We start from the raw sequence: 25,075 nt of genomic DNA, 5'->3' as shown, positions 1-25,075 counted from the left end.
TATTTGGCTGTCTCAGTCTTTGCTGTAGCATGGGGATCTCTAGTTGCGGCATGTGGGATCTAGTTCCCTGACCAGAGATTTAACTTGCATCCCCTGCTTTGGGAGTGCCGAATCTTATCTGCTGGACCACCAGGGAAGTCCCCATATGTATTATTTCCCGGATTCTTTTCCATTAAAGGTTATTTTATTACAAGATGCTGAATATAAGGACTTCCCTGGCAGTCTAGTGGTTAAGACTCTGAGCTCCCAACACAGGGGCCAGATTCCATTCCTGATCAGGGAACCAAGATACCACATGCCACATGGCATGGCCAAAAAAAAAAAAAAATGCTTGTGCTACATAGTAGGTCTTTGTTATCTATTTTATATCTAGCAGTGTGCAGAATTACCAACTATCAAAAAAGAAAATGAGAATTAGATGTTGAAGGGGTCTTTATCCCCATCAAGTGGTGGAAGAAGGCAGTGTTAAAAAAGTTGGCTATGAATTAAATTTTCTAAGCTGCAGAAAGGCTGGAAGCTATTACATTTGAACGTATGGTTTGAAAGCCTTTATTTCAATAGCGCACAATCACAATTTTGGAGCTTTTTTTCTTTGTGTAGGTTTCATATTCTTTATCCCCTGATTTCTACTTCTAGTTAGATCTGCCAATTCCTTCCGCGTTCGTTGCTGACGACTGTATCACTGGAGAAATGCTGCCACCTTGTGGGCGAAGTGGAAAGATGCACTGAGGGCAAGTAAGACACGGTTTAAACTCTGCGAGGAGGCAAATCGTGAAGCTGGCGGAACTCGCCTTTGGCATTTCTGTCTTCCTTTTTGCAGGAAAAGGACATGCACTATTTTGTAATTGTAGTTTGATTAGTTCTGTGTTGTTGTTGTTGTTCAGCCGCTCAGTTGTGTCTGACTCTGCAACCCCATGGACTGCTGCACATCAGGCTTCCCTGTCCTTCACCAACTCCGGCAGTTTGCTCAGACTCATGTCCATAGAGTCAGTGATGCCATCCAGCCATCTCATCCTCTGTCGTCCCCTTCTCTTCCTGCCCTCAATCTTTCCCAGCATTGGGGTCTTTTCCAATGAGTCAGTTGTTTGCATCAGGTGGCCCAAGTATTGGAGCTTCAGCTTCAGCATCAGTCCTTCCAATGAATATTCAGGGTTGATCTCCTTTAGGATGGACTGGTTTGATCTCCTTGCTGTCCAAGGGACTCTCAAGAGTCTTCTCCAACACCACAGTTTGAAAGCACCAATTCTTCAGCACTCAGCCTTCTTTATGGTCCAACTCTCGTGAATGTGTTAGCTTCACTTTCCTTATCTGTAGACATAATGACATGTATAGAACACAATTATTATTTTCTCCATTTTTTGCCTTTTTTCTTACAAGAGCTTCTTGTCTTTTTCATCTCCAAAACGGAAAAAAAATGTGCCCTGTTTACATTAATTCACACTAAAGTATGTGTAACTGCTGTGCTGTTTTATAATTATACTGCTGCTAGTTAGCGACTGCATTGTGTCCAACTCTTTGTGACCCCATGGACCATAGCCCCCAGGCTCCTATGTCCTTGGAACTTTCCAGGCAAGAATACTGGAGCAGGTTGTCATTTCCTCCCCCGGGGGATCTTCCTGACCCAGGGATTTAACTCAAGTCTTCTGGTTGGCAGATGGATTCTTTACTACTGAGCCAAGGGGGAAGGAAGCCCTTGCTCTGGATTTTCTGGGAAACATTCTGCTCTCCCAGCAGCCAGCAGGGGGAGGCTGCCGCTTTCTCTGGGAAGGAGGCTGGGCTCCAGCCTGGCAGTTCCTTGGCCCCTTCCCAGTCCACAAATCCTTCTCCCTGCAAGAGTCTTAGCTTCGCCTTGCTTCAATTTACAGTCTTAAGAACAACGGAATCATAGATGCTTCAGCCTGAGAGGGACCAGCCCTATTTACAAATGTACCTCTCAGAAAACACTTAGAAGGCTTCCTTGAGTTTTATTAAGTGCAGAAGAAAGAGCGCTTAGAGAACGAAGCCATTTCTGTGTCAGCTGTCATTGAAGAGAGGTGAGGAGTGTGTTTAGATGGGATTTCCAAAACGTCTCTGAGAAGTGCTTTGGAAAGTTGAGTCATAGGCGAGGTGGGTGGATAAGCGTGGCAGTGTTGCTACCTGCTCTCTGGGTGTTGTGTTATGTTGTGACGCATGGAGGGCATTACCTTCAGGGAGTGGGGACCTGATCTCCGTCATCACCTTGGGCTCCTACTTTGTTTCCGAAAGATATTCGGAATATCTCGAGATGCCCACAGGGGCAGTTTCCCATCAGCCCGTCACTCAGGAGTCCCGCAGGGGAGCCTGCCTCAGATCGTCTCCTTCCAATTAATTACAAATGTAGCTTGCCACTCACTCAATTCCCTCTCTCCGCAGCACTTCCGGCTTCTTGGAAACGTTTTGGTCAGAGGGGGGTCCTCTGGCAGGCGGTATGGCCAGTTCCTTTTCCATGATGCCAGAGGCGGGGGAAAGGTCCACCAACAGGAGCAGGCGTGGGAAACGTCTGCACACCCCCACATGCTCACCAACACCAGGGACCAGTGCCTGAGGCATTTCCTCTTTTCCAGTTCTTTGGGATGTGCTCAGTTGCTCCATCGTGTCTGACTCTTTGCAACTCCATGGACCATAGCCCACCAGGCTTCTCTGTCCATGGATTTCTCCAGACAAGAATACTGGAGTGGGTTGCCATTCCTTATCCAGGGAATCTTCCCAACCCAGGGATCAAACCTGGGTCTCTTGCGTCTTCTGCTTTGGAAGGTGGGGTTTTTGTTTTATTTTTTTCCACCACTGCGCCACCTGGGAAGCTCACACAGAGGGAGACTGCTTTGGGATGGAATTACTTTAAGTGAGTCTGGACCTTCCAGGCATTGTAGAACCTCTCTGTTTTCTCCTAATGCCTTTGACTGAGTCCCTGATGCTGGTGTGTGGTGTGTTCTGGAATTGCCTGAGCTCTGATAACATTTCCAGAAGCTCTGCCCTCTGTTTGCTCTCTTCTGTCTCCTGATGAACCAGGAGGAAGTAAATAATTGCTTACTTCGAAATCACACATTCAGGGAACACTTTAGATGACCATGAAGAGCTTACTTAGGTTCAAGAGTCTTGGTTTTAACCTGAGACCTTCTACCAATGTTTTCTATGGCCTCAGGGAGTTCACTGGGTTTCTGAGTTTTCTCTTTCACCCATTCATATGTAGAATTGTTAAATAGAGCCTATCTTTCTTTTTTGGAAAACATTAGCTGCTTCTTTTAAGAAATGCAGTTCAGATATTTCAAGTGTCTATCACTTGCCTGAAAACACCGTAGTGGACACTGGGGTGTGGTTTAGCACTGGGAGGTGCTAAACCAATAACCAAAACCAAAAACTTGATGATGAGGGTGTTATTCCCATTTCACACATAAGTAAACTGAGGCTTGGAGAAGTTAATTAAATCATACAAGGGCCACCAACCTTGAAACACAAGCCGATTTGATATCAAAGGCTATATCCTTCATCCCATATTTGCTGCAAAAATGAATGAAATATGGTTTCTGTCCCCAGGGGGCTTTCAGTGTAGAATGGGTGACAGCTACAATCCAAGGAGGAGTCTTAAATTCTGCAGAACAGAGGAAAAAGCACAGGGCTGTGGGAGAACCGTGAAAGCAACTATTACTTAAGCTTATGTTTGCGTCTTTGTTATTCATAGCGTTGTTACCATCGTTACGGCTTAAACCTCTCATAATTGTGAACTAAAAGCCACACAGATATCTACGGGGATTCCCTGACCCTAACCAGTAAATCCATGCCACAAGTGGCATCAAACACTGGGGTCAGGATATTCAGGGAGTGGCAGGGGTTCCAGCAGCCAAGATGCTTTCTCCCTGGCTCTACCCTGCCTTCCACCCCAGGTCCATGATTTACCCTCTTTGTGGCTCAATGAGCTCCTCCAGGAACCAGGGCTGCTCAGAGCTCGTCCTGCCTCTACTACTTAAGGTTAAGCGAACACCATTCCCCAAATGTGGGAATGAAAGATTTCCAAAGTCCCATGGCAACATTCTGTAAGGAACCAAACATTCCTGCTTGTAGAGGTTAACCCTCAAATCCCCAACACTTATCCTCTGAAGCTCTAGGAGAGAGTTCTTGAGGGATCCGGCCCCATAAAAACAAACCAAGTTACAACTGTGTGACAGACACATTTCACTTATAAAGCTCAACTAAGAGGGTTTACATGCTAGACCTGCAGCCCAGTGATGGGTGTTCCTGCCAGACCAAAAGCAAAGTCATTTGATTTTTAGATGCTGTCTTCTTGGGATTGGACCCACCAGGTTCCACAGCCCCAGAAGCTGGAGCACCTGGAGCCAGTGCACGGGGATTCAGAAGCACTTGTTCCAGCCTAAGCCTGGCTAAATGTCTTCACGCCACAGAAATGGCGTGAAATCTGGCCTGTTCAAAGGGCAAGGGGCCCCCAGCGTGCATCACATTCTTCCAGGCTTAATCTACTCAACAACCAAAGTGGAAATATCTTCTGCCCCTACCCCAACTCACATCCATCATGGCCAACCGAGTGTACGATAGAATCTACTGTTGCCACAGAGCAGGCTTCAGGGGTGACTGACTCTGCCCTGTGTTCCCCCAGAGAACTTTCCAGAATTTTACTGAGGGCACAATTTGTGGGGACAACTGTTCTTTCCCAAAAAGGAGAATAATCTGCACCTGGGAAAAAGGAGAAGCTTTGAATGACACTGACAGTTTCGTTCATGTTTATCTTTCAATTGCTTCTTTGATTCAGCAGAACCGCTAAGACATTATGGATGTGGCATCATAATGCAGCACAGGTGGTCTTGGGACTTCTGTTACAGCTATGATCTTGTCCCTTCCAGAGGGGGCCAGCCAGAGGGGTGGGCACATGCGTCTTGGGTGCATCGTTCTGTGACTTTATGCCTGGGAGCAGAAAGTGGGGGGAAAGCAGCTTGGGGCTGACTTCACAAGGTGTGGCTGGGTGAGTGCTCCGATTTGGTTCCAGAAAAGGTGGAGGCCTGGCTATGCTTCAGACTTTCTTGGCTCCCTCAGCCAGGCCCCTGGAGGAGGACTTTTCAAAGACAAGTGGCAAGTGTCATCTAGGACAGGGATCCGTGACCTGTTAGGAACTGGGCGGCAGGCGGTGAGCCAGTGAAGGTTCCTCTGTATTTACAGCCGCTCCCCATCACTCGCATTACTCCCTGAGCTCTGCCTCCTGTCAGATCAGCAGCAGCATTAGATTCTTGTAGGAGCCGGAACTCTACTGTGAAATGGGCATCCAAAGGATCTAGGGTGGGTGCCTCTTGTAAGAATCATCCATAAACCATCCACCCTGTGGAACCATCCATCCCATTCTATGGAAAAACTGTCTTCCATGATCTGGTTCCTGGTGTTCGAAAAGGTAATAGACCTCTGATCTAGTGTTCAATAGTTTTTTTCAAACTAAATTCATCATTTCAATAACTATTTCTAACAAGAGCCCATTGGCTATCTCACTTGTCTCATTTTCATTTTCTTTTTCTGGTCTCTTTTTCCTTTGGAGGTAGGATGATAGAGTATTCAAGAAGAGACTTGGACCTGACTGTTCTCCCCCAGAAACTCTGATTGAGGAGTAAGCAAGAAAAATGTCATTTAAAATTATTTCAATTATTTTATGCTTTATTAGAAATGGCGAGTTGGATTTACTTTTGGGGCATACTATCCTTTTGTCCTGGGCAAAACTAAAACCAAACAGCAATACTTAATTGGTAGTGTGGTTACATTTTGAAAAGTAGCCATCACTGTTCTTGGAAGAAAAGCTAAATGCAGTGAAGCAACTCTAAAGTGAGAAATGAAATGTTCTGTTGGTAATGCAGTCAGCGAAGGTTACTGTACTAACACTGCCTCTCTTATTTCTCTCTGTGTTGAGAACGCTTTGAAGGGTGTTTTTTGAAGTGCGCATTTAATATATATGTGCTGATTGATGGCTTGATTGTGGCTATGACTTTAGAACTTGCGGGGTTTCCTTTGTTCTAGATTGGTGGGTTTCTCATCTTGAACTGCAAGAAGGTGGGCCTTACTTTAAGCAAAAGCTATGTATTTCTGAAGTTCTGTATAACTTGAATTCTTACAAAATAATCAGTTAAAATGCACCAGGGAAAGAACATTTAGAGGACCTCAGTGTGAAATTTCAGTAGTGATTATCTTAGAATGATGAAGGTGTAATACGTAGTCTGTTAGCATTTGTTTTTTAAAGCAGACCGCTTTTTACAATTAGTGAGGATTGCTAACACTGGTAGACTTGAGAGTCTCTTTCTCCTAAACAGTCTGTGTTGGTTTTGTTTGTTACACACGTGTTGTTGGAAATGATTATGTGCCTGTTAAGTCGCTCCAGCTGTGTCTGACACCTTGCGACCCTGTGGACTGTAATCCGCCAGGCTCCTCTGTCCATGGGATTCTCCAGGCAAGGATACTGGAGTGGGTTTCCATGCCCCTCTCTGGGAGATCTTCCTGACACAGGAATCGAATCCGTACCTTCGAAGTCTCCTACATTGGCAGGTGGCTTCTTTACCAGTAGAGCCATCTCACCATATTAATTTCACTGAACATTCCTGCTAGGGTCTCACAGGAAATCTGTTCTGCATGCATACAACTTTTGTTCACTGATGGGAAGGACTCCCTTTTGAGACCCTCCAAAACATTGAGGGGGAAGGTTCTAGAAAGACTGTGAGTTTTGGTTTATTCTGTTTCCAAATAGCTTCTATAAGAGTGTAGTGAGAGGCAGAGGGCAGTGGGTAGAAAACCACTCAGTTCAGTTCTGTTCATTCAATCGCTCAGTTGTGTCTGACTCGTTGCGACCCCATGGACTGCAGCACGCCAGGCCTCTGTCCATCACCAACCTCCGGAGTTTACTCAAACTCTTGTCTATCGAGTTGGTGATGCCTTCCAACCATCTCATCCTCTGTTGTTCTCTTCTCCTCCTGCCCTCAATCTTTCCCAGCATCAGGATCTTTTCAAATGAGTCAGTTCTTCCCATCAGGTGGCCAAAGTATTGGAGTTTCAGCTTCAGCATCAGTCCTTCCCATGAATTTTAAAGTCTGATTTCCTTTAGGATTGACTGGTTTGATCTCCTTGCAGTCCAGTGGACTCTCAAGAGTCTTCTCCAGCACCACAGTTCAAAAGTATCAGTTCTTCGGTACTCAGCTTTATAGTCCAACTCTCACATCCATATGACTCATATCCATCCATGTGACGTCTGGAAAAACCACAGCTTTAACCAGATGGACCTTTGTTGACAAAGTAATGTCTCTGCTTTTTAATATGCTGTCTAGGTTGGTCATAGCTTTTCTACCAAGGAGAAAGCATCTTTTAACTTCATAGCTTCAGTCACCATCCGCAGTGATTTGGGGGCCAAGAAAATAAAGTCTGTCACTGCCTCCATTGTTTCTCCATCTATTTGCCACAGTTGGAAAAACAAATCATCCTGCAAAGAAGATAAAGCCTCAGGACAACTGAAGTCATCATATACATTTGAAAAAGTGTCTTATGTATGCCTAAAGTATACAAAGTACTACTAGGGAACGCAGCTGGAACTCCAATACTTTGGCCACTTGACGCAAAGAGCAGACTCATTGGAAAAGACTCTGATGCTGGGAAAGGTTGAGGGCATGAGGAGAAGGGGGTGAGACGGTTGGATGGCATCACTGACTCAATGGACATGAGTTTGCGCAAACCCTGGGAGGTGAAGGACAGGGGAGCCTGGCATATTTCAGTCCATCGGTTTGCAAAAAGTCAGACATGACCTAGTGACTGAACAAGGACAAAATGTACTACAGCGTGGCATCTCAATATATATATATATATATATTATAAGAAAGTAGGATTTGTTGATGGACATGAGTAAGGAGGGGACAGCTCCAAGACTCATGAGTGCAGGGCCTGCCATTTGTCCAGAGGGCCGCCATTAGGGTTGTGTGTATAATATGTGGCCCCCAGCCATCCTGAATGTGCCACTTTTCTCTCACGTTTTCAAGTTCATCTGCACTAACCTTAGTAAACGCCCACTTCTTGGAGATGTGGATCCAAGATGTGTTGGCGGGGGAACTTGAACTTGGCCCCACAGAGGGTCTCAATCACAGGCTCCTTGTTCTGCATCTCAGTGGGGATGGACATTACGACTTGGCCAATGTGGACCCTGGCCAGCGTGCCCAGGGCTTTCCAGAGGCACTGTTCTTACCTGTCTGGAGCTTAGATTGGGGACAGCATACCAGTCATGAAAGTCCACTGGAAAGAGTTGTATCCAAGGTCGCTTAGGGCAACCTGTACAAGCAACAGGCTGCATACGCTACCAAGGAGGCTGCTGTTTGCAGCCATTGGACACTGGACCCCCATGGGAATAGAGCACAGTCGGCTTAACCGGCTGCAATGGTGTGCATGCGTGCATAGTTGCTCAGGCGTGTCTGACTCTTTGTGATCCCATGGACAGTAGCCCACCAGACTCCTCTGTCCATGGGATTCTCCAGGCAAGAATACTGGAGTGGGTTGACATTTCCTCCTCCAGCGGATCTTGCTGACCCAGAGATAGAACCTGTGTCTCTTGCGTCTCCTGCATTGGCAGGCGGATTCTTTAACACTGTGCCACCTGGGAAGCCCAGCTGCAGAGTCATCTCTAAAAGAAGAAGACGAAGAGGAGGAGGAGGGGGAAGAAATCCCACAAGCCAAATCAATAAAATTGTTTGGTTACATAGTACTTAGGTTTGACTAAATGCGTTTGTGTTTAAGCACTATTTGTCGTCAAGCACAGAAGGCTCTTCTCATAACAGCTATTGATTTTCTGGGTTCAATACCCTGTAGGTCTCCTGTTTCTGGTATCAGGAGCAACTACAAGTGATGTTGGTCCCATGGATCACAATTGTTAAGCTCCTGAGTGAAGTGTGAATTCAGTCCCTTTGTCTGTGGCGTAAGGAGTTTCTACTGTGTCTGTCACTTAAAAACATTCAGCTCACAAAAGCTATCGCTAACAAAGGGTCCAACAAGGTAGGTGCAAAACTGACTCAATTCCTCTGAGATCCACATCAACAGGTTTTGGGCTGACAGATAAATATTGACTAAAGCAGGCCTGAGAGCTGAGAGGAGGCAGATGTGCAGAAGAAAATCCTTTCCTCCTTTCTGGGGGCAAGTCCACCATGTTTAGTTTTCTTAATGATGAAAGGCTGTTGGAAGTCAGGCATGCATGGCGATGGCAATGTGCCCCCTTTCACTTCTGTAACAAATGTAGCTAATTCCGTCACCCACCTGAGGGTGTCACAGGAACTCAGGAAAATAGAGGAACATCAGGGAGTGTGGTATAGTGGTTATAACATGTTATTACAATGACGAGAGTGGAATAACTGGCCAGAGGTGACTAGAGATATGGATCTGAGTAAATACCTTTTTCTATTTGATTAAAAAAAGTTTTATTGGAGTATAATTGCTTTACAATGTTGTGTTAGTTTCTGCTGTATAGCAAAGTGAATCGGCTATAGAGATAACATCAATAACCTCAGATATGCAGATGACACCACCCTTTCGGAAGAAACTGAAGAGGAAGTGAAGAGTCTCTTGATGAAAGTGAAAGAGGAGAGTGAAAAAGTTGGCTTAAAACTCAACATTCAAAAAATTAAGATCATGGCATCCATTCCCATCGCTTGATGGCAAATAGATGGGGAAACAATGGAAACAGTGACAGACTTTATTTTCTTGGGCTCCACAATCACTGCAGATGGTGACTGTGGCCATGAAATTAAAAGGCCTTTGCTTCTTGGAAGAAAAGCTATGACCAATCTGGACTGCATATTAAAAAGCAGAGACATTACTTTGCAGACAAAGGTCTGTCTAATTAAAGCTGTGGCTTTTCCAGTAGTCGTGTATGAATGTGAGAGTTGGACCATAAAGAAGGCTGAGCACTGAAGAACTGATGCTTTTGGACTGTGGTGTTGGAGAAGACTCTTGAGAGTCCCTTGAACAGCAAGATCAAGCCAGGCCACCCTAAAGGAAATCAGTCCTGAATATTCATTGAAAGGACTGATGTTGAAGCTAAAATTCCAATACTTTGGCCACCTGATGAGAAGAACCGACTCATTGGAAAAGATCTTGATGCTGGGAAAGACTGAAGGTAGGAGTAGAAGGGGATGACAGAGGATGAGATGGTTTGATGGCATCACAGACTCGATGGACATGAGTTTGAGCAAGCTCTGGGAGTTGGTGATGGACAGGGAAGCCTGACATGCTGCAGTCCATGGTGCTGCAAAGAGTTGGACATGACTGAGGGACTGAACTGAACTGAACTGAATAAGAATACATATAGCCCCTCCCTCTTGGACCTCCCTCCAACTCCCTAACCCCATCCCACCCCTCTAGGTCATCACAGAGCACTGAGCTGAGTTGCCTGTGTTATACAGCAGCTTCCCAAGGTGTAGTGCATATATAGAGTGGAATATTGCTCAACCATAAAAAGAAATGAAATTGGGTCATTTGTAGAGACATGGCTAGACTTAGAGTTTGTCATACAGAGAGAAGTAAGTCAGAAAGGGAAAAACAAATACTACATATTAATGCATATACATGGAATCTGGAGAAAGCAGTGGCTACCCACTCCAGTGTTCTTGCCTAGAGAATCCCAGGGACAGCAGAGCCTGGTGGGCTGCTGTCTATGGTGTCACACAGAGTCGGACACGACTAAAGCGACTTAGCAGCAGCAGCAGCAGCAGCAGCAGCATACATGGAATCAGGTAAATTTTAAAGCTAGGAATGTGGAAAGTTACTTTCAAAACCACCATCTTGTTCTCACCCATAACAAATTTGGTTTTACAAATTTTGCTCCAATATAGCAAATGGTGTCTCTAATTTGTCATGGCATATGAACTAATCTTAAGGTCTGTGGTAGAAATGATATTAAGTCAATGCAGTAAGTGGAAGAGAAACTTTACAGCAAATTACTTTGTACTTCTGGAAATGAAGACATGTTTCACTGACTGAATAATGAATGCCAATAATAGAGAGCATTTATTCAGTCTGAAAGGCAAATTCAATATAGATAACTAACGAAAATAATGTGGTTTAGCTGTTAAGTTGTGTCTGACTCTTGGAGACCCCATGGACTGTAGCCCGCCAGGCTCCTCTATCCATGGGATTCTCCAGGCAAGAATGCTAGAGTGTATTGCAATTTCTTTCTCCAGGGGATCTTCCTCACCCAGGGATTGAACCTCGGTCTCCTGCATTGCAGGTGATTCTTTACCAGCTGAGCTACCAGGAAAGCAATGAAAATGATAGCTCACATTTATTGCATACTTCTGATGTAACAAGCACTCTTCTAGGTGTGCTGTGTGAATGACGTCAGCTCTAATCTGGTTCTGTGAGGTTGAGTGGTCAAGGTGGATTCATCCTTTATGACACTGCCATCACACTCCATGGCTACTGGCCTAGGGCTGCTTCTGCCTCCTCCTCTATCCCTCAGGAAGTATTGGGATGTACTCTAACTGGTCTTCTTAGCCTCACTATCCATGTTGCATCCCCACTGATGTTCTTGAAGCCCACACATGTCTTAGCTGGGTTAGAAATGGATGCTCACTTGGAACAGATGAAGCATCCGAGCTTTCCCAGGAAGGACTAGCTTTAGCAGACCCGTGGTTTTAGGCGTGCAGACAAGACAGAGCAAAAAAGTTTCAGGAGCAAAGCTGGGGTAGGGGAGGAGCTGGGGTCAGAGCTACATGGAGGGGAGTGAAAGAGGTGATTTCCCAGGCCACTCAGGACAGTCACAGGTTAGATGGAAAAGTGCCTTTCTCCCTCAGGGTGTGGGCAGAGTCCACAGGAGTAAAGTCTGGCAAGGCTCAGAGCTCTAGATGCCTGAGGCTTCAAGTGAGGAAGAGTGAGCCTGAGTCTGCAGTGTGGGTGGGGGAGGGGAGGGACAAGTAAAAGGGGCACCAGCCTTTGACTTCCCATCGGTCTTACTTTTACTTCTGTAATATCTTTATCATTGACTTAAGAATAGTTTTGGCATATATTCTGAGAAAACCATAATACAAAAAGGCACACGTACCCTAGCGTTCATTGCAGCACTATTTACAATGACCAGGACATGGAAGCATCCTAGATGGCCATCGGCAGATGTATGGATAAAGAAGATATATGCAATGGAGTATTATTCAGCCGTGAAAAAGGATGCACTTCAGTCTGTTCTAGTGAGGTGGATGAACTTAGAGTCTGTCATGCAGAGGGAAGTTAGGTCAGAAAGAGGAAAACTATCACCGTTGGGCAGGATCCAGTTATGGGTCCGGTCCCCATCATGGTCTTTGTCCTCAGGATGCTATGTATGAGGGATATGCATATGAGAAATTTTCATCAGCTCTCTTCCTCATGCTTTGCTTTTGTCTGCACATGGTCAGGCCACTTAAGATAGTTCTCTGCTCTCTGTACCTCCTTTCCCTGGTAACCAATGAGCCAACCTGACATCAGTTCCTCCCAGTTGCCAGTCCATGCCCCCAACCCTCTGGTGCATATACAGTAGGGTGTCACTTTAGGACCTTGCTTCAGACATGTAAGCTCCTCCATCCATTAAACCACTGATGTCTTTGTCACTGACTCTGGGGTCTTTCTTAGGTCTTGAAGCTGGGCAAGCCTAGGGCTTGTAAGCCTGCAGTGTGCAGCCCAACGCTCTGGGATCCATGCTGGTTCCCTTCTTGCATTTTTGGTCTGGTTATAAGATGCCCTTAGGTTTGGTGTTGCTTTCACTCATAAAGGATGAAGACATGAAGAGAGTTCACTGTGAAGAAGAAAAGGAAAAGAGTATTAAGAGAAGAGTACTTTCACACTGGTATTTCTGTAGGCAGCTCCCTTTCTCCCTTGCTAACATTTCCATCCTCTAACTGATGCTTTTGTGTTTCCTCAAGGCTATGACTTTGGTTTCAGTGAGTAGACTCAGGAAAGGCCTAATGTGTTCAGGTCAGATGAATAATGATTCCCTGAACTAAGAAATAAACTATGCTCCACATTATTTTATTATACCTAATTGCCTCTTGGTCACCCAATTCCAAAATGTGTGTGGGAGTGGGGGTGGGAGGGGGTTCCACACACCTCCAAAACTGATGCTCCCAGACACCAGCCAGATGTCCTACAATTCAAGTCCATTCTAACACTGTCTACCAGGAGACTGAAGCTGAAGCTCCAATACTTTGGCCACCTGATGAGAAGAGCTGACTCTGGAAAAGACCCTGATGCTGGGAAAGATTGAAGACAGGCAGAGAAGGGGATGACAGAGGATGAGATGGTTGGTTGGTATCACCGACTCAATGGACATGAGTTTGAGCAAGCTCTGGGAGATGGTGAAGGACAAGGAAGCCTGGTGTGCTGCAGTCCATGGCGTCGCAAAGAGTCAGACACAACTTAATGACTGAACAACTGAGAGATGACATCCAATACCACATGTAAAGTGCTGAATCCCAAAAGACTCCCCTTCATGACAGATGCAAACCTGTGTTTCTGATGACGTTATAAATCAGAGGTTCCCATAATCCTGTCCTTGGGTTCAATTAATCTGTTGGAGGGGCTTATAAAACTCAAGAAACCCATTTACTAAGACCACTCATTATATACAAAGGGTATTAAAAGATACAGATGAACATTCAGATGGAAGAGAAGCAGAGGGCAAGTGCTTCGGTGCCCTATCCAGGATCGTCCCTCACCTCTGTGTGTTCTCAATCTTCTTTACGGTCTGACTCTCACATCTGTATGTGGCTACTGAAAATTAGCTTCTCTTTTTTGTCTTGGCAAGGTTGTCTGCATTTCAGTCAACACTGGTCCTTCTATCCAGACAGTTTTTCCAACTCTGCTTTCATTATCTTGTCAATGCTGGTTTAAGGTGGAGTCACTAGCTGCCTTGATGGTATAACTTGAAAGATGCTGAGAAGTTTGTCCTAGGCAAAAGCACTATTTCATGGGCTTTCATAGAGATTCTTTTCTTTGGGTTAAGGCATTATCATTAGAGAGTGTTCAATATATGCTTGATAGAATGTATGTGTTAGTTACTCAGTCATGTCCCCCTCTCTGCAACCCCATGGACTGTAGCCACTCCAGGCTCTTCTGTCCATGAAATTCTCCAGGTAAGAATATGGAGTGGGTTGCCATTCCCTTCTTGGGAGGATCTTCTTGACCCAGGGATCGAATCCAGGTCTCCTGCATTGAAGGCAGATTCTTTACCATCTGAGCCACCAGGGAATACCTCTTTCTCCACTATTTACGTAGAAAATTCACTTATTGGCATATTTCAAGTGTGTGGATATCTGAGGATAAGATTTGAAATGGGAGAAGGGGAGGGAGAAGGAGTAGAAAGATGTGTTCAAGATGCTGATATGCTGGTGTAGATTTAGCAACTGACTGGATCTCCAGAGAGGAAATAAAAGTCCTGATCTATAGCACTGGCCAATTTCCATGCTGTAAACACTCCTGCCACAGTTGATTGCAAGCTTCAATGTGGTCATTGAATACGGATTTGGGAAGAGACCCACAGGGTCAGCTCACATGAGCAGGCAGGGGTTTGGTTTCAACGCATCCTTGGGATAACGGGGGCAAGTCTTTATGAGAATCCAGAAAAACAGAAGAGACATAGGGGAACCTGGGAAAGTTCTTCAAGCAGACAGAAATTACAGAGAGAGGAGAAGCGAAGGCTTTGTGGCTTCCTCAGGTCTGGGGAGGAGCGCCATGCTAAAGGAATGTGCTTTCTGCCTCAGGTTAGGTCTTCACCCTATTTCTCTTTCCCAGCTTTTCAAATATAATGGACACAGAGGTGCAGTCTCACCATATTTTTTATTTATTTATTTTACTTTACAATACTGTATTGGTTTTGCCATACATCAACATGAATCCGCCATGGGTGTACATGTGTTCCCCATCCTGAACCCCCCTCCCACCTCCCTCCCCATATCATCCTTCTGGGTCGTCCCAGTGCACCAGCCCCGAGCATCCTGTATCATGCATCGAACCTGGACTGGCGATTCGTTTCACATATGATACTATACGTGTTTCAATTCCATTCTCCCTCACCAAATCATCCCACCCTCACCCTCTCCCACAGAGTCCATAAGACTGTTCTATACATCTGTGTCTCTTTTGCTCTCTTGCATACAGGGTTATCGTTACCATCTTTCTAAATTCCATATATATGCATTAGTTACTGTATTGGTGTTTTTCTTTCTGGCTTACCTCACTCTGTATAATAGGCTCCAGGTTCATCCACCTCATCAGAATTGATTCAAATGTATTCTTTTTAATGGCTGAGTAATACTCTATTGTGTATATGTACCACAACTTTCTCATCCATTCATCTGCTGATGGACATCTAGGTTGCTTCCATGTCCTGGCTATTGTAAACAGTGCTGCGATGAACATTGGGGTACATGTGTCTCTTTCAATTCTGGTTTCCTCAGTGTGTATGCCCAGAAGTGGGATTGCTGGGTCATAAGGCAGTTTATGGAGTATGTTCATGACTTCATAGTTCAATGGAGAGTGATTTCTTTCTCCAACTAACATGTAGAATTGAGCTATTGTAAATCTGTGTTCAGTTACCTTCGCTCCCATGGTAGATATGCAAGTGTATCTAGCTTTTGATCAAATAAGTGAGAAGATTCTCATATTTATGGTACTCTTCAATAGATATCCCCAATTATTTGTGAGGAAAAGGCAGATGCTCAAGTACAAATTAAGTCCAAGAAAAAAATTATGTCCTGTTTATCTTATTAGCAGTTATTCTTTATAAGAGGATGTCTGCTATGCTTTACTCTTCAAACAAGAAGGAGTCACCAAGAGGCTTATGAGGTGACAAATGTTTCAAATTTTTGAGAGAAATAATGAAACGGTACTTGGAATAGGCATTTTAGACTCTAAAGAAAGAATAAACTTTTCCTAAGAGATGTGCGCTAAAGGCTGCCTTTGGGATTTTTTCCCCAATTATTTCTAATTGGTTATGTGCTGATGGTATGTGTGTCTCACATCAGCCACTTAATTTCCCCCCTGTGATCAGGCCCTCTGTGATCAAAAGGTAGAATCCTCATGAGACACATGCTCGGTCACTTTGGTCATGTCCGACTCTTTGTGACCCCATGGACTGTAGCTCACAAGGCTCCTTTGTCCATGGGATTTTCTAGGCAAGAATATTGGAGTGGGATGCCATGCCCTCCTGCAGGGCATCTTTCAGACAGAGTGCTTGAATCTGCATCCCCTGTGTCTCCTGCATTGCAGGCAGATTCCTTACCTCTGAGCCACTGGGGAAGCCCATAATAATGACACAGTGGATATTAAAAAAATAATAATAATAACAGATTTTAAGTAAGAGAGTTAAAGAAGTATAATATAATCTCTTTACCATTTTTAAACAGAAAAGGGATTTTAAATCTATAAATTTATGATTCTACATGAAACTGACATATGAGCTCACATTCAGAATAGTTTTTGTCAGGTTTTTCTCATTTAATGCTTTTCCTGTCTTTCCAGCTCTCTCTTCTACCCCAGAAGAGGAGGATCTCAGTCTCAGGAGGGGCTCACAGGCCACAGATGGTCAGTGTATAAATGCTCTCTTGCACCTTTGGTTTTACTGCAATGATTTGTTCATTTCACAGTCTTTTGGGCCCATCAGAAATGTTTGTTGAACTTAGAAAAAGGTCAGGGTTTGGATGGGTCTTGAAAATAATTGCAATAGCTTTTCTTCCCCTTTGTTTTTACTTCTTTAACAATATGTCATGCCCCAATGGCCATTTAATATAAAAACAAACAATCAATAATACAACCTGACCTATAAATTCTGGTGTGTGTGTGTGTGTGTGTGTGTGTGTGTGTGTTAGTTGCTCAGTCGTGTCCAACTCTTTGTGGCCCCATGGACTGAAGCTTGTCAGACTCCTCTGTCCATGGAATTTTCCAGGCAAGAATATTAGAATGGGTAGCCATTCCCTTCTCCAGGGGCTCTTCCCCACCAGGGGTTTGAACCCGGGTCTGCCATATTGCAGGCAGATTCTTTACCATTTGAGCCACCAAGGAAGCCCCAAAATTCTGGTGGAATCCCTAATTTGCAGTTTTGTGTTCACTTAGGTAAATCACTAGGTAAATCACTTTAGTTCATGCAAGTACAGAAAATTGGACTAGGGGTTTTCAATACATAAACTACATTAACTTATGAAGAAGCAAAACTAATTATCACAAGTATCAGAGACAGGTGGGTATCTTCATTTCTTTAAGTAGATAAATATAAAAGATATGTTTAAATACATATATATACATAGATTTCCAGCCGTATGAGGTTTTTTTTTTTTTGAAAAGTTTTTGTTGGCTGTTTTTGGTAAGCACTCCTTAGCCCCAGTTTGCAAACGGAATGACTTCTTGGTCCTCCATTTGGAAATTTTTGTCAATTCTTTTGAACTATTGTTCCTTGTAACTCTTCAGCTGTATATACCTTACAACAACAAAGCCAATCTTTCCCCATGATGGCTGACTTCTAAATTGTTAAGGTTAAAAAAATTAAAAAAGGAACTTCCCTGACAGTCCAGGGGTTAAGACTCCACACTTCCAATGCAAGGGGCTCAGGTTCAATCCCTAGTTGGGGAACTAAGATTCCACATGCTGTGTGGCACAGTCAAAAATATATGCTAAATTGTTAAGGTTTCTAACCCTATGGTTTTTCCAGTGGTCATGTATGGATGTGAGAGTTGGACTATAAAGAAAGCTGAGCACCAAAGAATTGATGCTTTTGAACTGTGATGTTGGAGAAGACTCTTGAGAGTCCCTTGGACTGCAAGGAGATCCAACCAGTCTATCCTAAAGGAGATCAGTCCTGAATATGCATTGGAAAGACTGATCCTGAAGCTGAAACTCCAATGCTTTGGCCATCTCATGCAAAGAGCTGACTCATTTGAAAAGACCCTGGTGCTGGGAAAGATTGAAGGCAGGAGGAGAAGAGGATGACAGAGGATGAGATGGTTGGATGGCATTGCCGACTCAATGGACATGGGTTTGGGTGGACTCTGGGAGTTGGTGATGGACAGGGAGGCCTGGCGTGCTGCAGTTCATGGGGTCGCAAAGAGTCGGACACGACTGAGCAACTGAACTGAACTGAACTGAACCCTATGCCTGGGAGAGGAATACACAAACTTCCCAGAAGGGCGGTGTTGACTATTCGGGTTTGCCTCTTTGAGCTGGGGTCAGTGTTTTATATTTCTCTTTCTTCCCAGACCACTTCTGTTTCCCTCCTTGAGTAACTAACCATCTCAGCCATGAGGTCTGTATGCCTCCAAAGTGTTTATGGGGCTCCTGCACCTGAGAATTTGATAAGGAATTCCTGCTGTGATAAAAAGTGCTCTTAGGTCAAACGTGTAGTGGTAAAATTAATTGTTTTGAGACTGTGTGTCTCAAGCCATCTATAAAAGCCATATTATTTACTGCCTGGGATACCACCTGTGTAAGGCAGCTGTCTCAACCATTTTGCACACACATCCACACCCACACCAGCATACAGATTTACAGATTGAGAGAGAAATAGAAAGAGAGAGCTAGAGAGGGAAATTATATTCAAGGGGAGGTTTTATTTGGGTCAAAGCCATACTCCCTGGAGGTTTTGTTCCCCCCCTAATTGAAAACATCTACAATACTTCTGCCAAAGAAACCTGAACACAGGCCGGCCTGGGGATGAGGCCCTCTGGTCTCTAAACCATGAATCACTGATGATCTTGCCTCAAATCTAGGCCCAAGTATAATGTTCTACTTATCAAATAAAAATAGTAGCAAACAGCAGGATCACCGAAGTGACAGCTACTTGATTCTCAGCCAAAGGATTGTCATTAGGCTTTCAGTCCCCAAATGTTTCATTGAAGTAGCTGAAGTGAGGCTAAATTTAAAGATCTCAGAAGACTCAGGGAAAGGTCTCTCCTACTTGTACTCCCTGGTGCATGGTTCGTATCCCCAGTGGGAATGTTCTTGCCTTCTGTAGCCCATCTTCATTTCTTCTTGGAGATTTGAAGTGTGACAAGGTCTTGTTCGGCTCTTTTATTTCTATTCATTTATGAATCTCAAGTTAACTCACCTTTGAGATCCAGGACAACAAACAGAGCAAAGACCATTCTAAGGCTGAAAGAGGGAAGGCTGAGGAGGCTCCTGTTTCTTCAGCCTAGGTCAGGCTTGGCAAACAGTAGGTCACAGGACAAATCTGGCCCCTCATCTGTTTGTGTAAATAACGTTTTATTGGAACACAGACATGCTCCTTTGTGTCTACGGCTGCTCCATCATAATGGCAGAGTTGAGAAGGAATGGCAGTTCACAAAACTGAAGATACTCATTTTCTGGTTCTTTGTGGAAAATGTTTGCTGACCCCCAACCACTAGGGGTTAGTGTTTGAGGACTTTCCTGGAGGTTGGAAACAAGCAATTCAATTGCCAAGACTCCTGAGCCTGTGAAATGAAGTATGAGAGAAACCTCTGGAAAATGGTGATAGCAGGACAAATCTGGTCTTTGTATGGTGAGCTGTCTTTGAGAACTCGCCACTCTGAGTGTATCTAAATGTGGAGAGGATATTTTGAACGATATTTCCTAAACGTTGTTGCACAGAATCTTCATTTCCTTCCAAAGAAAAATTGTTTCATGGTGAAAGGATTCCCTTGAGGAAGTAAGCTTTTTCAATACTTGGACTAAATGAAGTTCAAGGGTTTTCTTTACTCCAGGACTTGTAATTCACTCCCATATTGTGGAATACAAGAGGGATATAATTTGTACAGTGTTTCCTAATCTTACTTGACCATAGAAATATTTTTCTTGGAACATCTAGAAATATCTTATGAGCTACATTTTCTTATGGAACACAGTCTAGGAATCTTTTCCAGGATCCTAGCACATATGAAATCTATTTTCCCTTTTCAAAATTAATTGCCTCAATTCTCATTTTTCGGTTGGCAGCACTGACATTTGCTGGGCACTAAACAGCGGTTTGTCCAATTGTTAAATGTCTTGAGATATATATCAGTTGGCAAGTAACAGTTTCTCTGAACCCTCAGATATCTCCTGGATTCCTGGCTATTCTGGCTTCTTCCCTGAGAATGTCTAAACTTCTGTCCATTCTAATAAATAAAGGTTATTATTTGTGGGAGACAGGGAAAGAAGCCCTAGGACCATGCTCTAGTGTTACCTGTGTATGTTTGGACTGGTCACTGCCTAGGGGCTGTAAAATGTTTTGAATATCACTATCCAAATTCCAATACTTTGGCCACCTGATGTGAGGAGTCTACTCATTGGAAAAGACCCTGATGTTGGGAAAGATCGAGGGCGGTAAGAGAAGGGGGAAAGAGAGGATGAGATGGCTGGATGGCATCACCAACTCAATGGACACGAGTCTGAGAAAATTCTGGGAGATGGTGAAACACAGGTAAGCCTGGAATGCTGAAGTCTATGGGGTTGCAAAGAGTTGGACACGACTGAGCAACTGAACAACAACAATCCAAATTCCAGCACAAATGTGTTGGTCCTTTAGGCTACTGAGAAATGTCCTGCCTGCCATGACGCAAAAGTCACAGCATTGCTGAAGCCAAACAGCTTATGGTGACGTGTCAAGTTTACCAACATCAGGACCATTGTGTAAATGGGGAACTAGAAGGCTAGAACAATGGCTAAAATTCTCAAGTAGGCATGTTATCTCTCCCAGGCAGGTAAACATGGCATAAGGTAAATGATGAGGAAGGTATCATGACATACCTGGAGTATTCTCTAAACCATCCCCCCCAGTCCCCCAAAAAGGTGAGGTTTCTAGTTTTTAACAATTATTAGTAACAAACTAGTGACACATCTGAAGAGTAATTAATCCATCAGTATGTTAAGGAGTGTTAAGTCTAACAGGAGACTCAGATGACAAATGGCCGCTGTAATGTGATGGATAAAGGCTGTGATGGGAAAAAGCACAGAGCTAAGTAGCTCAGCAGAGCTTGGGCAGAAGGAATTTACCACAAAATATTTTCTGGAGGAGAAGACATGAGCCAAGTCTTAAAGCAGGAGCTGGTTGCAGTGGAAGGGGGATGAGTGAGGCTGTTCTAGTTAGAGGGAACAGGGTGTTCTGAGCTCAATTCTGTTTCTCTTGCCCTTTTCTCCCATTCCTGCCCCTAAAACCTACCTGCTGTTAAAAGCTCAGCTCAAACACTGTTTGGCTTGAAACCGCCTTCTGCTCTCAATCTGGTGGCTCCCTACTTTGTGCTATCGTGGACCCTGGTATTTCAGGGAAGGATAAATAATTTTCCCTTTAACCTTTGAGTTCTTAGTTTGGACCCCTGTAATAAAAGACACATTAACAAGAGAAAAACAAATGAAGTTTACTAACATATTCCTCATGGGATACTCAGAAGAAAATGAATCACTCCCTGGGGTGGCTTAGAATTCAGGATTAAACAGAATCTTATAGGGAAAGCAGAGGAAGGATACAAGACTCTTAGGAGAGAACAGATGATCTTTAGGAAAGCTGAATGAAGAACCGGTGGGAGTTGGTGACAAGGTTTGTCAGGCTGTGGTGTCACCTCTAAGCTCCTCGCTAGTGATGACAGTCGATCTTCTCTGGTTGATGAAACTGGGGCAACTGAGTATTTGAGGTGGCCAGTGGGGGGAGGGATCTGTCTTTAGGCAGAGAGGAAGCTCAAAGAAACCTCTTCCTGTATCTACTGTTTTTCTTTCTTTCTTTAAAATATTTGTTTATTAGGGACTCCCTGGTGGTTCAGTGGTTAAGACTCCACTTTCCAATGCAAGGGGTGCAGGTGCAATCCCTGGTCAAGGAGTTAAGATCCCACATATCTCCTGGCCAAAAAACCAAAACCTAAAGCAGAAGCAATATTGTAACAAATTCAATAAAGACTTTAAAAATGGATCACATCATCAAGAAACAAAGGGAGAAAAATCAAATCAATAAAATTAGAAATGAAAATGGAGAGATCACAACAAGACAATACAGACATACAAAGGATCCTAAGAGACTACTATCAGCAATTATATGCCAATAAAATGGACAACGTGGAAGAAATGGACAAATTCTTAGAAAAGTACTACTTTCCAAAACTGAACCAGGAAGAAATAAAAAAATCTTAACAGACCCATCAAAACATGGAAATTGAAACTGTAATCAGAAATCTTCCAGCAAACAAAAGCCCAGGTCCAGAAAGCTTCACAGCTGAATTCTACCAAAAATTTAGAGAAGAGCTAACACCTATCCTACTCAAACTCTTCCAGAAAATTGCAGAGGAAGGTAAACTTCCAAACTCATTCTATGAGGCCACCATCACCCTAATACCAAAACCTGACAAAGATGCCACCAAAAAAGAAAACTACAGGCCAATATCACTGATGAACATAGATGCAAAAATCCTTAACAAAATCCTAGCAATCAGAATCCAACAACACATTAAAAAGATCATACACCATGACCAAGTGGGCTTTATCCCACTTGCAAGGATTCTTCAATATCCACAAATCAATCAATGTAATACACCACATTAACAAATTGAAAAATAAAAGCCATATGATTATCTCAATGCAGAGAAAGGCTTTGACAAAGTTCAACGTCCATTTATGATAAAAACTCTCCAGAAAGCAGGAATAGAAGGAACATACCTCAACATAATAAAAGCTATATATGACAAACCCACAACAAACATTATCCTAAATGGTGAAAAACTGAAGCATTTCCCCTAAAGTCAGGAACAAGACAAGTGTGCCCACTTTCACCACTATTATTCAACATAGTTTTGGAAGTTTTGGCCACAGCAATCAGAGCAGAAAAAGAAATAAAAGGAATCCAAATTGGAAAAGAAGTAAAACTCTCACTGTTTGCAGATGACATGATCCTCTATATAGAAAACCCTGAAGACTCCACCAGAAAATTACTAGAGCTAATCAATGAATATAGTAAAGTTGCAGGATATAAAATCAACACACAGAAATCCCTTGCATTCCTATACACATCAAAAACAAATCTTTAAAAAATTTATTTATTTGACCACACTGGGTCTTAGTTGCGGCACATAGGGTCTTCAATCTGTTGTGGCATGGGGGATCTAGTTCCCTGACCAAGGATTGAATCCAGACCCCCTTCCTTGGGAGCATGGAATCTTAAGCACTGGGCCACCAGGGAAGTCCCTGCATCTACTGTTTTTTGAGGACTTTCAGCTCAAAGTAATAGATATACCTAAGTGGCATATTTTGGGGTAGCCTGTCTTGCCACCCTTCTGTTCTTCCCTTATAGCGCACTCTTAGACTTCTTAGAGTTACTATTCTGTACACTTGTATTATTTCTTCTATTAAATTTCAGTCTCTTCAAGACCAGAGCCTCATTCTCTTTTCACATACCCACCAATACCCTTTCTGTTGTACGAGCTTAAACAAAAATTATAAAATCGAGTTGGGAAAAGTTCCCATTTGTCTGATCTCCAGCTTCTCATATTTTTCTTCCTTACCTGCCAGATTCTCCAGTCATGTTCCTTTTGAAACAGTGCATGGTACCCTTTAATAGAAAGTAAGCATGTTCTTGAAAGGGAAGTACTATAATTGTCTGCATCTTGAGAATCCGATACAATTTAACAGACTGAAAATATTTTTGGAGAATTTTATTATTCACCTAGACAGAGGAGGTGTTCTCTCATATTGTTTTTTCATCTCTTTCCCCCTTTCTCTTATTCTTTGGGTAGCTTTTCCTGCTCTGGCAATGCACAAGGTTAAATGACACCCACTCCCATTTTATCTCAACTCAAGTAACCAACCTTGATATCCCAAGATTTCTTATTTCTAGGCCAAGATTGTGGAGTTCATTTTGTCTTGTTCAGTCACTGAGTCATGTCTGACTCTTTACAACTCCATGGACTGGAGCAAATCAGGCTTCCCTGTCCTTCACATTTTCCCCAAGTTTGCTCAAACTCATGTCCATTGAGTCAGTGATGCCATCGAACCATCTCATCCTCTGTCGCCCCCTTCTCCTCCTGCTTTCAATCTTTCCCAGCATTAGGGTCTTTTCCAATGAGCTGGCTCTTTGAATCAGGTGGCCAGACTATTGGAGCTTTAGCATCAGTCCTTCCAATGAATATTCAGGCTTGATTTCCCTTAGGTTTCACTGGTTTGCTCTCCTTGCTTATTTGTTTGAATAAATGACCTTCTATTCGGTAAAGGAGTTGGAGCTGCTCTCACACAGAACAAGCATGGCTCCTATGAACCTCTTGTGTGGGTGGGATAGAGATGTAAAGCTTGTTTATTATACAGTAAGTCCCCTACATATGAGTGAGTTCCATTCCGAGAGTGCGTTCCTAAGTCCAATTTGTTTCTAGGTTCAACAAAGTTAGCCTAGGTACCCAACTAGGTAACACAGCTAATTGTGTATCAGCTATATAGTATTTATACTGTAATTAGTTGATAAAACAGGAAAAAATCAAACACAAGAAATAAATAAAACGTTTTTGATCTTACAGTACAGTAGCTGAAAAGCACAACAGTACCAGCTACATCACTGCTGCTTTTATGCTTGCTTCTGGTCATCCTGGGCTTGAAAGAAAGACCTTGTACTACTGCACACTCTATGTAATATTGGACAGTAAAGTACACAAAAGCACAACCACTTGTAGAGGATGCTTGCAGGAAGGTGATAATATACACCAGACACATGAACTAACTTACGTGGTTGGACATACGAATGCATGTTTGCATCTTTGAAAGTCTGCAACTTGAAGGTTTGTGTGTAGGGGACTTTACTATACTTATGCCACTTAGTATAACAGCAGTCCTACAAGGCAGCTCTTATTATTTCTACCTTATGGAAGAGGTAACTGAGATTCAGAGGGAGGGACTAAATGACTTCCTCCAGTTGCAAAGTCAAGATTCCAAATTGAGCGTCAAAGTCAAAATGTTAGTCACTCAGTCATGTCCAGCTCTTTGCAATCACATGGTGTAGCCCGCCAGGCTCCTCTGTCCAGGGAATTCTCCAGGCATGAAGACTGAAGTGGTAGCCATTTCCTTCTCCAGGGGATCTTCCTGACCCAGGGACTGAAAGAGGGTCTCCTGCACTGCA

Source organism: Capra hircus, chromosome 6 (genome assembly GCF_001704415.2).
Source record: "Capra hircus breed San Clemente chromosome 6, ASM170441v1, whole genome shotgun sequence".
Taxonomy (NCBI): domain Eukaryota; kingdom Metazoa; phylum Chordata; class Mammalia; order Artiodactyla; family Bovidae; genus Capra; species Capra hircus.
The sequence above is the reverse complement of the archived record's forward strand: the minus strand, read 5'-3'. Positions refer to the sequence as shown.